At 40.6% G+C, this 12,404-nt stretch overlaps 1 protein-coding gene across 16 annotated transcripts in view; it reads left to right on the top strand.

Annotated features, from left to right (window-relative positions):
• Positions 1–12,404, top strand: part of STN1 (STN1 subunit of CST complex) — a 72,190-nt gene that overhangs the window by 4,779 nt on the left and 55,007 nt on the right. For 10 of the 16 annotated variants that reach the window (XM_029610326.1, XM_029610327.1, XM_029610312.1 and 7 more), the window contains one exon: positions 6,854–6,928. The exons of 2 other annotated variants lie outside the window; for them this stretch is intronic. The gene's annotated coding sequence lies outside the window, so the exon portion shown is untranslated. Of the gene's footprint in view, positions 1–6,814; positions 6,929–12,404 lie in introns of all 16 variants that reach the window. 4 more of the 16 variants (XM_029610313.1, XM_029610315.1, XM_029610319.1 and 1 more) reach the window with 1 other exon arrangement.

Below are 12,404 nucleotides of genomic sequence, written 5' to 3'. Positions count from 1 at the left end.
AAAAATGGTCTTGCTGCATTTGATTTTACAAGTATCTGTGTGGCTAAAGAAATAATATTAAAAGGCGAAGAAAATCTATTCTGTATATGAATATATATACTGTTATCAATGTCGCATGAAATAAAGCAAAATGTGTACATGGGCTGAGTATTCTAGAAAAACAGGAAAGTGACCTCCAGAGGAACCACACAGAAGAAACATAGAACATGAAGGCAGATAATGTAGTTTATGATTCAATTTAAAATAATTTATAGACAACCCCCCCCCCCCCCCCCACTAAAATAAAGCAGTGGACAATATTTAAATACCAATGGCTAAACAGTTTTAATCAAAGGTTCTCAGCTTCATAGACCTTTGCTTTAACTGTAGAAAAATATTTTTTCCCAAAAAGCAAAGCGGAAGCCGAACCTGTTGGCTGTGTAGCAGTAGAAACAAAGAGAATCGGTAGTTGGAAACGCCCTTTATTTATTGATGCCCGACTCTGGCCGAGTTTTGCTCTCTTACATAGAGCTGCCTCAGGGGCAACTGTCACATTTCAGAATACTGCTTTCTCAGAGTAGCTTTTATTACAAATACCTCCAACTGAGAAACGCTGATTCAGTGCATCAAGCGTAGCTGTAGAGAGTACCAATTGTATTTTGTCTGCGGTCATCAATAGCAATCCAAACGAGGTCTGCAGTCAGCGCCGTCAACCAACAGACATTCGCATAAAATGTGACAGTTGCCCCTGAGGCAGCTCTATGTAAGAGAGCGAAACTCGGCCAGAGTCGGGCATCAATAAATAAAGGGCGTTTCCAACTACCGATTCTCTTTGAAAAAGATTTTTTGTTATTGCACCCAAAAAAGATTTTCACTAATTAGCTTAACTCTTAGTCCAAAACGTACAAAATATTTGCTCTGATTAACTTATAGTCCAGAAGCTTGCAAACACTACCCTGACACAGACCCATGTTTCGAGATCTTCTGCCTCAGGGCGGGTCTTATGTTCTTCAGAGCGCTTAATCCTTCTACCGGATCTTGTTCACCTCTGTAGATTGTGAATTTCTAAAAATGGAGGAAGCACTCTTTTTAATACTAAAACATAAGTGATGATGACCCAATTTTAAATACTCATTGTAGGTTACATCTCCTCTTACACAAAAAGACACTAGCCATAGGCTAAGCAAGATGCCCATCCTAGTGGTGAGAACAGCTTTGTATCAAATCAGAAAGGCTCCTGTGAAAATAAAATCCCTCAGTACCTCGCTAGCTGTTCATGGAGGCCGCAGCTGACACTGTGAAAATCCAAAAGTTCACATAAGCTAAGCACAGATTGAAAATGTTGTTTATTTTTCTCTTCCCTTTGTGGATGTCAGAGCATGTTCTAATACTGTCCAAAACAACTCTTGGAAAGAATCTTGCTATTGAATGCAGTGTGAAACTAAAAAAGAGCTCATTTTGTGGGTATTAATGCAACTGATTCACAAAAGCCCCACCAGCAAACGTATTCCAGAGACCCCCATGGTCACACAAACTCACAAAAACAAAATTGGTCAACTGCTCATATAACTTGATCTTCCATAAACTCATGTTTTATGTGAAAAAAACCTCTCTTTAAGCAGACAGAAGTCCAAAACATGATATTGTGTCGGGGTTGGATCAGACTTTTGATGACCAGATAAGTATGGGAATGCTTCCCTGCTCATTTGAAAAGGAATTTTGTTCTCTGAATGTGCGGGACTGTTTTTGGTGATTTCTAAATATTTTAGAAAAAAATAGCAAATTATATAAAAAAATATAGAGAGAGAATTAAATAAAGTAAAGTGGCTTTTCCTCCCTAATTGGCTCTCTTATAAAATTGAAGAGCTTAGGGTTGTTGGTCCCACATAAATGTCTGCATAAAACGTTTTTTTCACATAAGAAATTGCCATGCTGGGTCAGACCAAGGGTCCATCAAGCCCAGCATCCTGTTTCCAACAGAGGCCAAACCAGGCCACAAGAACCTGGCAATTATCCAAACACTAAGAAGATCCCATGTTACTGATGCAATTAATAGCAGTGGCTATTCCCTAAGTAAACTTGATTAATAGCCGTTAATGGACTTCTCCTCCAAGAACTTATCCAAACCTTTTGTGAACCCAGCTACACTAACTGCACTAACCACATCCTCTGGCAACAAATTCCAGAGCTTTATTGTGCGTTGAGTGTGAAAGAATTTTCTCCGATTAGTCTTAAATGTGCTACTTGCTAACTTCATGGAGTGCCCCCTAGTCCTTCTATTATTCGAAAGTGTAAATAACCGAGTTACATCTACTTGTTCAAGACCTCTCATGATCTTAAAGACCTCTATCATATCCCCCCTCAGCCGTCTCTTCTCCAAGCTGAACAGCCCTAATCTCTTCAGCCTTTCCTCATAGGGGAGCTGTTCCATCCCCTTTATCATTTTGGTTGCCCTTCTCTGTACCTTCTCCATCACAATATCATCTTTTTTGAGATGCGGCGACCAGAATTGTACACAGTATTCAAGGTGTGGTCTCACCATGGAGCAATACAGAGGCATTATGACATTTTCTGTTCTATTAACCATTCCCTTCCTAATAATTCCTAACATTCTATTTGCTTTTTTGAATGCTGCAGCACACTGAGCCGACGATTTTAAAGTATTATTATCAAGACTCAACTACGTCAGATCTGAACTTCTCACCTTAAAGACTTCTTAAAGACTTCTTCTCTGATTCATCTGTCTTCCTTAACTCATGGATTTCTCGTATACTTTGCACATCAACATGGTCTGTGCACCCTCAAATCTCAATTTAGTCTACCCTTTAATTTTTTTTTCTAGATATTTATTCTCGCTATAAACATGCCGAATATTTACCTACGTCCTGTTGACGAGTTACTATTATTATTACTATTATTATTATCTATGTAATATTTAATTTAATTTATTATTAATATCTATATGTTATAGGTTATATGCTAAATGCTACATGTTATACGTTATATGTTAAGAAACGCTGTTCCATGTAACGCCATTTGTGCGAAAGTTTTGTTATATGTAAACCGACCTGATTCGATACTTGTATTGAGAATGTCGGTATATAAAAATCCGAAATAAATAAATAAATAATATTATCCACTATGATGCCTGGATCCTTTTCCTGGATGCTAGCTCCTAATATGGAATAAAATATAAGTTTATAGAAGATCAAGTTATATGACCAGTTGACCAATTTTGTTTTTGTGAGTTTATATTAATACAACTGATACATGTAATGCACAATTCTCTTCATGCAGCCCACGTTAATCAGTTTGCACGAGTATTGAATAAGCTGCACTACCTGAGATGTATTGCAGTGCGTAGAAGTATTTAAAGGTACAGTATATCCGGAAACTGGATAATTCATATTAAGTCCTTGTAATGTGAAATCATAGAACAATGACCATGTGTTTCATGGCCCAAGGATTCATTTTGCATGTTTGCTCTCTGAATCAGATAGCAAAGACTTTACTACGATGTCATAATATTGCATCCCCTGGAGAATGCTGTACGCGGAGGACTTGCAAAAATTTGATGTAAAGTCAAGAACATACTGGTGTTAGTAATGCGTAATATGCATGTTAATTGCTGGTCTTTAGACTGCTGATAGAACAGTAAAAGTGATCGGTTAGCATAAAATGCATTAACAGCAAGCCATGGATGCCTGCAGCTCAAAAATCTATAAGCTAAATCCTGCGCTTGCCATTTTACATTTGCTCAGTTCTGAGTAGATACGTCTTAGCCTATTAACCAATTCCTATGTTTGTCTTAATTTGCAAGGATGACTACTACTAAACAGCAAAATATTCTTCCAATCAGTAGGCTTCCGAAATTAAGTAGTATGTAAACAGATGTTCTGCTTGTAATCAAGATATCTATAAAAGGCAAACTGTGCAAATCTGATTGCAAAGAAAGCAGTAAATGACTGTAAAATGAATTTAACCGTTTAACAAATATAACGACCCCACATTTTAATATATTTTAACTATGAAGATTTCTACAAAAATGTTCTTCAAACTGAGTAACGTACAAATGGGTGACGACAGAGGCCACTGCGTCCCCGTAGCCACCTCGTCTGCAATCTTTGGTCATTATTAATTACGTTCATGTATTTCTTGTTGAAAGTCCATTGGTGTCCTTCCTGCTGTTCATCAGTGTATGGCATGTTGTAAAATGACTTCTCCTGAGAAACTTTTATCCACATCTCCTTTCTTATCTGTGTCTTTGTCATACTGGTTTGTAGAGTACCATTCTAGATTCCTTTAGTGTTGTTGTTTTTTTAAACCAGAAATAGGAGCATAAGTCTTCAATTTATTATGGTGGTTAACTCTCCCGGCAGCTGCCTTTTCAGTCAATTCAATCCTCTTCCTGAGCTGATCTAGCATGCTCCGTCTGTACGGGGGTGGATGTACTGTGCAGCCAGATTCTTGAAAGTATTTTGCACTGCCATGTAAGTGAGTGTCCAAGCAGCTCTTGGATTCTTATTTACCTATCTAAATACATGTAACTTTTGGAAAGCATTTGTTTCCACGACTGAGACAGTGGTACATAAGATCATTTGAAAGGCTTTCCTCTCCTGGTTGCTACATACAGAATTTCATTTTAAAGAGCCTTAATTACCTCTGAGTCATACAAATCTATGGAAGGATGTTATTTACTCAGTTGTCCCAAGTATCTTAACAGCTGCATTAAACTCTTTTGAGTATGGTTTATAATTATTCAGGTAATTACAGAAATGAATACATTTTTAATTTTAATATTCAAACCAACCACTGAAATACCTTTCGTAGCATCTATCATAAAGTTTTTAAAGCTCTCCCTTTGTTCTTTATCTTTATTAAAATCTATTAATCGCCTAAGCTGCAGGACTGGCGATGTACAAACAAATATTCATAATTTAAAATGATACAAACTGATATCTAAAAAAAAAATCTCACAGCAGTACATGACAAATATAGTTCTTATAATCAAATGACTTCTGTATTCTGTGGAATGAGCTTCCAATCATCAGGCAAAAAAGCCAGCTCGAAGAGGAAAGTTTTGAGCATTGATTTAAATGTCTTCAGACACTCTTTGCAGCGCAATATTTTGGGTAAGGAATTCCATAGCATGGGAGTGGCTGCTAAGAACACAGTCTCTGGTATCAGCCAGGCATGCCTATCTAACAGATGGCATATCATGTAAATGTCTCTGGGATTGCAAAGATTGATTGGAAAGATTGAAGGGGATTGCAAAGATTGATTGGAAGAAGAATCAAGATTAATTAGTTTATGGACCACAGTGTAAACTTTGTATTGGATTCTGTAATGCATTGTCAGCCAGTTTTAATCCATTAATACTGGGGTGATATGTTCTCTGCGGCTTCTGCCAGAAATTGGTGTTCACAGCTGCTTTTGAAGTAGCTGCAGAGATCTCAAAGAACCAGGAAGACCAAGGTAAATAGTATTGCAAGAGTCAAGTAATGGTAATGATGCTTGAACAAGGCAGCAGAAGTAGGCGAGGTATCCAACCATCAAGAAGTAATTGGCAAATAAAGTGGAAGGATATAAGTATTATATGTATCCTTACAATTCACAGGTTCATTGTAATTTTTATTCAGTGAATGAGAGGGGTGTCGGCATACAGCCCAAAATTTCTAGAAAGATAGGTAGATGGTCCCCCAACACGTGCCGTGTTTCATGAGATCCGTGTCGGGAGGGAACCTAGCAACACAAGAGAATACAGAAACATAAAGTCATAAGAAGGACAGCATCTGAAATAGTGAACAAAAATATATATGCATATGGACAGCCAGCTTACTCGGAAGTTTGCAAAACACTGTATTAAATCTAATGAAAAAAATAAAAAGTTTCAATCAAAAACGCATTCAAACAAAGTATTTCAAAGAAAACATTTTGGATCACCATTGTCTGACTCCCCTTGAAGCTTCGTATCTTGACCCTAGTTCTACAACATCTTTCCAATGAAACATTTTCCTTTACAGGCCAATCCTATACAGTGTGCTTAGCTTATTCCAGGGCTTCCCAAACCTGTCCTGGGGACCCCACAGCCAGTCGAGTTTTCAGGATATCCACAATGAATATGCATGAGATACATTTGCACATACCGAGTCTCCGTGGTATACAAATGTATCTCATGCATATTCATTGTGGATATCCTGGAAACCCGACTGGCTGTGGGGGTCCCCAGGACAGGTTTGGGAAGCCCTGGCTTATTCTATAAGGGGATTAGCTCGTCCAAAATGCTTGTCCAATCCCTCGCGAAACTAATGGTGCTCATCACATGTAAATGCATCATGAGGCTATCAACTATTCTCCTCCCAATTAAAAAAAAAAAAAAAAAGTGCACCGACCTGCACATTTTTACACTCAGAAATTAACGCCTGCCCAGAGCAGGCATAAATTTCTGAGCAGCCCAAAAAAGTGTACTTCCTCTGACTTAATATTGTGGCGATAGTAAATCAGAGGACAAAAAGGATAGAATGTGTAAAAAAAAAAAAAAAAAAAAAAATGTTAAGCGTGCTGGCAGTCAGGTTAGGAAAAAGGGACATTCATAAAATTGAGCGTCCATTTTCCTAACCCGCTGACAGCCACCTCTCCCTAGCACCTCCTTGGCAGTGTGAATCCTCGTTTAAATATTCGATCGCACGCCCAGGAGAGGTGGCTGGGCACACGTTAGGAAGCGGACACCCTGCACTGAGTGCCTGTTTTCCGCACTGATTTAATGGCACAGCCTGACAGTTATGTTTCTTCAAACACCACCCCAAGTAAATTTGCATATTCTATCTGTTGTTAGCAGGGAAGGTTTCGTTAAAGCCGTCCACTTTCTCTTTAGCTGATTGCACCAGCCTGTCGGAGAAGGAGCAGTGAGGCACAGAGTTCCCATGAGAAGAGAGACTGAAGACGTCTGGTGAGGAAATAGTCACTTAGGCTTAGAATGAAATTGATGATAATAATAATCATTTACATACTGCTCCCAAGTGTACATAGTGTCATAATTCTCTGTAAAAGGCCACAGAATGCAGTTCCCTACAGAACCAGGCATGTGTATTCTGAGTCTGACAGGTAGGTGTCACTGTTGACCAATGGCTGGGACTCCCCTCCCCTGACAAGGTTTTGTGATATGAGTGTGTTAAGGAATAGTTCTGCAGCCACATTTCTTTCTCTCTCTGGTGCTTTGATTACCTTTTTCCCTTCCGTGGTGCCATGTATGTGCTAATTGCTGCCTGCTCTGTGCAAGATGTTGGATTGGAAATGCTAGCTCTGTTCTTGCCAATTCTCTTGGGCAGGGTTATTGTGCAAGTGTTTCTTTGACTCTTGTCTTGTAATTGTTGCAAGAGTCACAGACCTGGTTTTCCTAGTCCAGTGGGTGTACTTTTCAAGTCATGGCATAATTATAGGTGCATGCCGCAGGCAGTTAGCAGCTGGGGTAGCATCTTCTAAATTAAAATTAATGATTTCTTTGTGGGTCAGAAAAATGGCAGGATTAGTGGTAGTGGGTTGTCTGCACGCCCAAGAGAGTAGGCAATTAAATGAAAACATTAGGAATCTTCACAGGTTCGTAAATCTTGTTCGGGTCTCGGCAGATAATACTATCTTTGTGATTATGTGGTTCTCTGTTGCATTTACTCGTGGCCTGAAACCTATTACTAGCTCTGTGAAGGACATAGTGAGATGACAGCAGATAAAGTCCAAAACAGTCCATCTAGTCTTTGGTTTAGTTACCGATTAGACATTGCAGTTCTGAATATTATATAAACCTCTCTTAATAATGGATAATTCTAATATTCAGCTATAGATAACCTCAATTTCTGTAAAATATTTTTCATTATGGAGCAACTTTTTCAGGAATCAGGAGAAAAGTTGTCATTCATTCACAAAAAAACTCAGTATTTTTGGATGTGTTAATATCGAATATGTTTTCTCAGACGCTGTAGCATCTTAATGGCTTAAGATTTGTTTTTTTACATCTTTCAGGAGGAATTTACTGGAAAATCTCTTTATTTACCCAAATCTCTAGTGTGCAGATGATGCTGTGCTGGTAATGGATTTCTTATATCACTCCCACTGGGGCTAATTAGGAAGCGAAACCTTGCAGCAGCTCCCCTTCAGGGGTCAGTTTTCCTGTCTGATTGAGAAGCTCTTCTTCAGGAATGCCTTGCCCTCTTGCCCTAATGTACCACGGTGGACACCGATGCGCACTTTTATGCTTTGTGAGAATCGATGGGTTTCTATAACATATGACAGTGTAACCTTTCCAGAGTTTAGCTGAGCTAGTGCATATAGTATTGTTCGGGGGGGAGGCGGAGGTCTCTCTTATCACTGCAGAGTCCACAGAAGAGTAATCATCACTTCAAGTCTTCCAGGCTAGGGTAAGGTTGCTGACTTTGTCAAGCTTATAGAGTAAATCATGAATGAGACGATTGCATTAGGATGGCCCTAAGCTCTGAAATGAATGATTGAGGAATCTCTTTGCTCATGCATTTTGTACAAATGGTCTATTTTATTTATTTATTAGCTTTTGTATACCGACATTCGTGGGTATATGAGATTTTTTATTTTTTTTTTGGTAAATGGTTACCATGCAAAATATTTTTCAGGATGTGATTACAATGGCATATTGAGTGTAATTACATTGTGGTTAGGTGGGTATTTTACTAATGGGATTTGACAACGTAAGACATGCCATGTTGGGCCGCTGAGCCCATTATCCGATCTCTGACAGCGGCCAGTTGGGGGTTACTTGGAAGTACCCAGCAGATCCCGAGAAGGAGATCCATTTCCTGTTGCTTACTCCCAGAAGTAAGAGGTGAGGATCCCCCAAGGCGACATGGCTAATAATTGGCAATTAGTGCAGACTTTGACGTCCAGCTCTATTACTAGCCGCTGGCCACAAATTCCACAGCTCAATTGTGCATTGACTGAAAAAAATTAGTTTAAAATCTATCAATTAGTTTTATGGAGCGTCTGCTAATTCTAGTACTGTTTGAAAGGCCAAGTAACCATTTCCTACTAACTTATTTCACACCATTCAAGGTTTCATAAACCGCTATCGTATTCCCTATGACGTCTCTTCTCCAAGATGAAGAGCCCTAACCCGTTTAGCCTTTCTTTATAAGAGAGCCATTCCATCTCCTTTATCACTTTCTAGCTCTGCTTTTCTCTTTTTTGAGATGGGATGGCTAGAACTGTACACAATACTCCAGGGGTGGTTGCAGCATGGATCTGACACCTTCTTTGTGCTTTTTGTGAACTCTGCTGCTGCACACCGAGCTGAGAATTTCCATGTATTCTTCATAATGACGGAAGTGATAACTCCCAACATGGATCCCAGCATTTTGTGCCTGTAGTTGGGATTCTTTTTCCCTGTGTGCATCACTTTGTACTTCTCCATATTAAAATTGAATCTCCCCTTTAGATGCCTAGTTCCCCAGTTTTGCAAGGTCATCCTGCAATTCCTCGGTCTGCTCATGCTTTGACTGGGGATATAAAATATTAAGCAGTAAATAAAAGTCTTACAGGACAGGGAGGGAGTCGGGCTCCAGCTGGCTTTAATGCTTCTTCCTAACTGGCTGCGTGATTCGTGGCTGCGCTGCTACTGGCCAGCCCAGGGTGCGCCTACACGTTTGGGTATCTCAGCCCAGCGGCTGCCTTCCTCTTAACATTTAAATGGTTAACCATTTCAGTTTCTTAGTTTAAATGATTAACTTTGTAAATGGTATATATTTCTAATTTTAATTAGGTGAATTATTCTCTCATCTGTAAGCTTTGTTGCCCCCTTTTTCCAGATCATTAATGACTGTTAAATTGCGTCACTTGTCCCAGTACAGGTTCCTGGGCCACGCTGCTATTTACCTCTTCTGCTGGGAAAACTGACCAGTTAATCCTGTTGTTTATTTCCAATTCTTTAACCAATTACCAACCCATAATAGGAAATTGTTGCTTATCCCATTACTTTTTAATTTCCGGAGGAGTCTGCTATGTAGGACTTCGGTTAAATGCCTTCGGAAAATCCAGATGCACTCTATCAGCAGGGGTAAATGTTTTTGTTCCTTTAAGCCTTGCGTCCTCAGGAGCTCCTTGACAGTAAAGTAGATGCTCTGGTGAAGGGTGAAATTCCAAGGCCTAAGACTCGGGTGAGCCCTTTGTGGGCCTTGCTGGCTTCTGTCACTGGTTTGTCCCTCGCTTCCTGATGCCCTTGACAGACCTCACAAACAGAAGAAGGCATCCAAAAGGGTAGTCCGGCCTCCAGAATGACAAAGAGCCTTCCCTGGAGCTGAGGATATTTTGTGTAGCGCACCAGTCCCGATAAATCCTGACATCTCTAAGAAATGTATCCTTCAGAGGCAGGTTTGGGAGCAGAGTAATCACAGAAGATGGGGGAGGGGGAGGAGAACACACACAGTCCTCCAACAAAATAGAAGGCTGTACCCCCGAGAGACTAATTATGCATGCTTAGGGTTACCACTGGCTCCAGTCTTACAGAACAGGCTACTCCAGTCCTGGTTTTACCTTACTACCTGCTGGCAAGTAGGGTAATTCAGGGACTGAATTAACCTGTTCCTTATAGCAGGGGTGTTCAAACTGGTCCTCCGAGCGCACCCCCCACCCCGTCGGGTTTTCAGGATATCCCTAATGAATATGCATGAGAAATATTTAGCATTCTAAGGAGGTAGTGCATGCAAATCGCATGCATATTCATTAAGGATGTCCTGAAAACCCGACTGGGGGGGCTCCGCGGGACTGGTTTGAGCCCCCCTACCTTATAGCATGGAGCCAGGTGGCATACCTAGCCATTCCAGAGAAGGAGTGGCCATCAAAAGGGGGATAGAATATCTCTAGTAACGCCTGGGTGGGGTCATATTTAGGCTAGTGACTGACCATGCACATTTTAAAATGGTTACAGACAAAGAAAGAAATTCTGGGATATTTGACTGTCCAGCCTCAGGCACTTAAAATACATTACTACCCAGGTAAAGAGAACCCCAATGCTGTTTTCTTTAACAGGGAGCACATTGAGTGCTGGGTCTCTGCCACTGCCCTCATCTTCTCTGAAAACACTTATTTGGTCTTCCAGCTCAGTCAGATCCACTATGAGCCTTCATTCAAAACTACCTAGGGACTTTTTCCACTAGTTTTATTTTATTATCTCTCTTCCAATTCACTTGCCCAGTCATTGCAACAGTGATCATCAGCCAGGATCACGGACCACCGTGTCAGCTGAGCTAGGCTGCTAGATGTTGAAGGATGACCGGGGAGGGAGGGATGTGTCCTACTCCCAAAGCTTGTGAATGCTGGGTCTGTGGTGTTATCTCCAGCCCTGGTCTGTCTTGAGACTCAAACGCAGGTCCTCATGCACGGTAGCACCCAGAGCTGCCAGTGCACTGCTAGTCTGCCCTGTATAGTCACGTTTCTGATTGCAGTTGAGGTTGTGAATTGGGGGGAGAGATTTTTAAGATGGAATAATGCAATCCATTCTTCACCTTGGTATCCTTCAGGTTGTATTTATGTGGTGGAGCTCTAGTTAGCTGCGTGTTCCGTCCAGAAAACCGGAGCCTTAGTAGGTTGTATTACATTTTAAAGGCCCGACAAAAAGGTTGTTGTAGTATCTGAGCTTTCAAGACCACACAGGTGAAATAGAAGGTCCTTTAAAAGGTATCATGACCTGCTAAGACTCCACTTTATATCTGGACAAACCGGAGCAGGAAAGTGTGAGAAAACGTAACTATCCGATTTAAGTCTTTGAAGAAACTGAAGGGAACATAGCCTCGGCAGTGCTCTGGCAGGAGATCAGTCACCACGGCAAAAAAAAGTATTTGATGTCCCCACATGGTCTGATGTATGGAGTCATTTCACTGAATTAATTAGCAAAGAGCAAATACCTTCAAGAGGTATTCTGTTTGTTAGGTCTTTCCATAATAATGGAAACAGATAATCTTCTCCTGGGTAGAGGGCGGTCTATAAATACAGCAAGTTTCCCAGCTGCTGGAAAACAGCAGATGTGATCCTCTAGCCTTGTTGCTCTTTGAGATCAGTATAAATGAGGGCTCGTATAATAATTTCTCACGTGGGAAGGCAAGGTTGTGTTTGCTCATTCAGGAGAACTGCTAGGTGCTTTCTTATCAAACAGCTAAGCATTAAATCTGTAAGCAAATTCTGTGTGCATAGGCAGTGATCTTGCTACACCCTCACCTCCTGGTCTTTGGCACGGTGCTGGAAAATGTTGCTCTGCCAGTCCTTTACATAACTTTCAGCTTGGGCTTGATGTCTTGAGCTTGGCTCTGCAGAACTGGTTTAGTTTTTAATCTCTGTTGTGAAATACAAGATAAGGTGTGGATAGTATTCACTGCAGCAGTGGCGATCCCTGATGGATGGTGGAGAAATGT

This window comes from Rhinatrema bivittatum, chromosome 7 (assembly GCF_901001135.1).
Source record: "Rhinatrema bivittatum chromosome 7, aRhiBiv1.1, whole genome shotgun sequence".
Lineage (NCBI taxonomy): Eukaryota > Metazoa > Chordata > Amphibia > Gymnophiona > Rhinatrematidae > Rhinatrema > Rhinatrema bivittatum.
The sequence above is the reverse complement of the archived record's forward strand: the minus strand, read 5'-3'. Positions and strand labels throughout refer to the sequence as shown.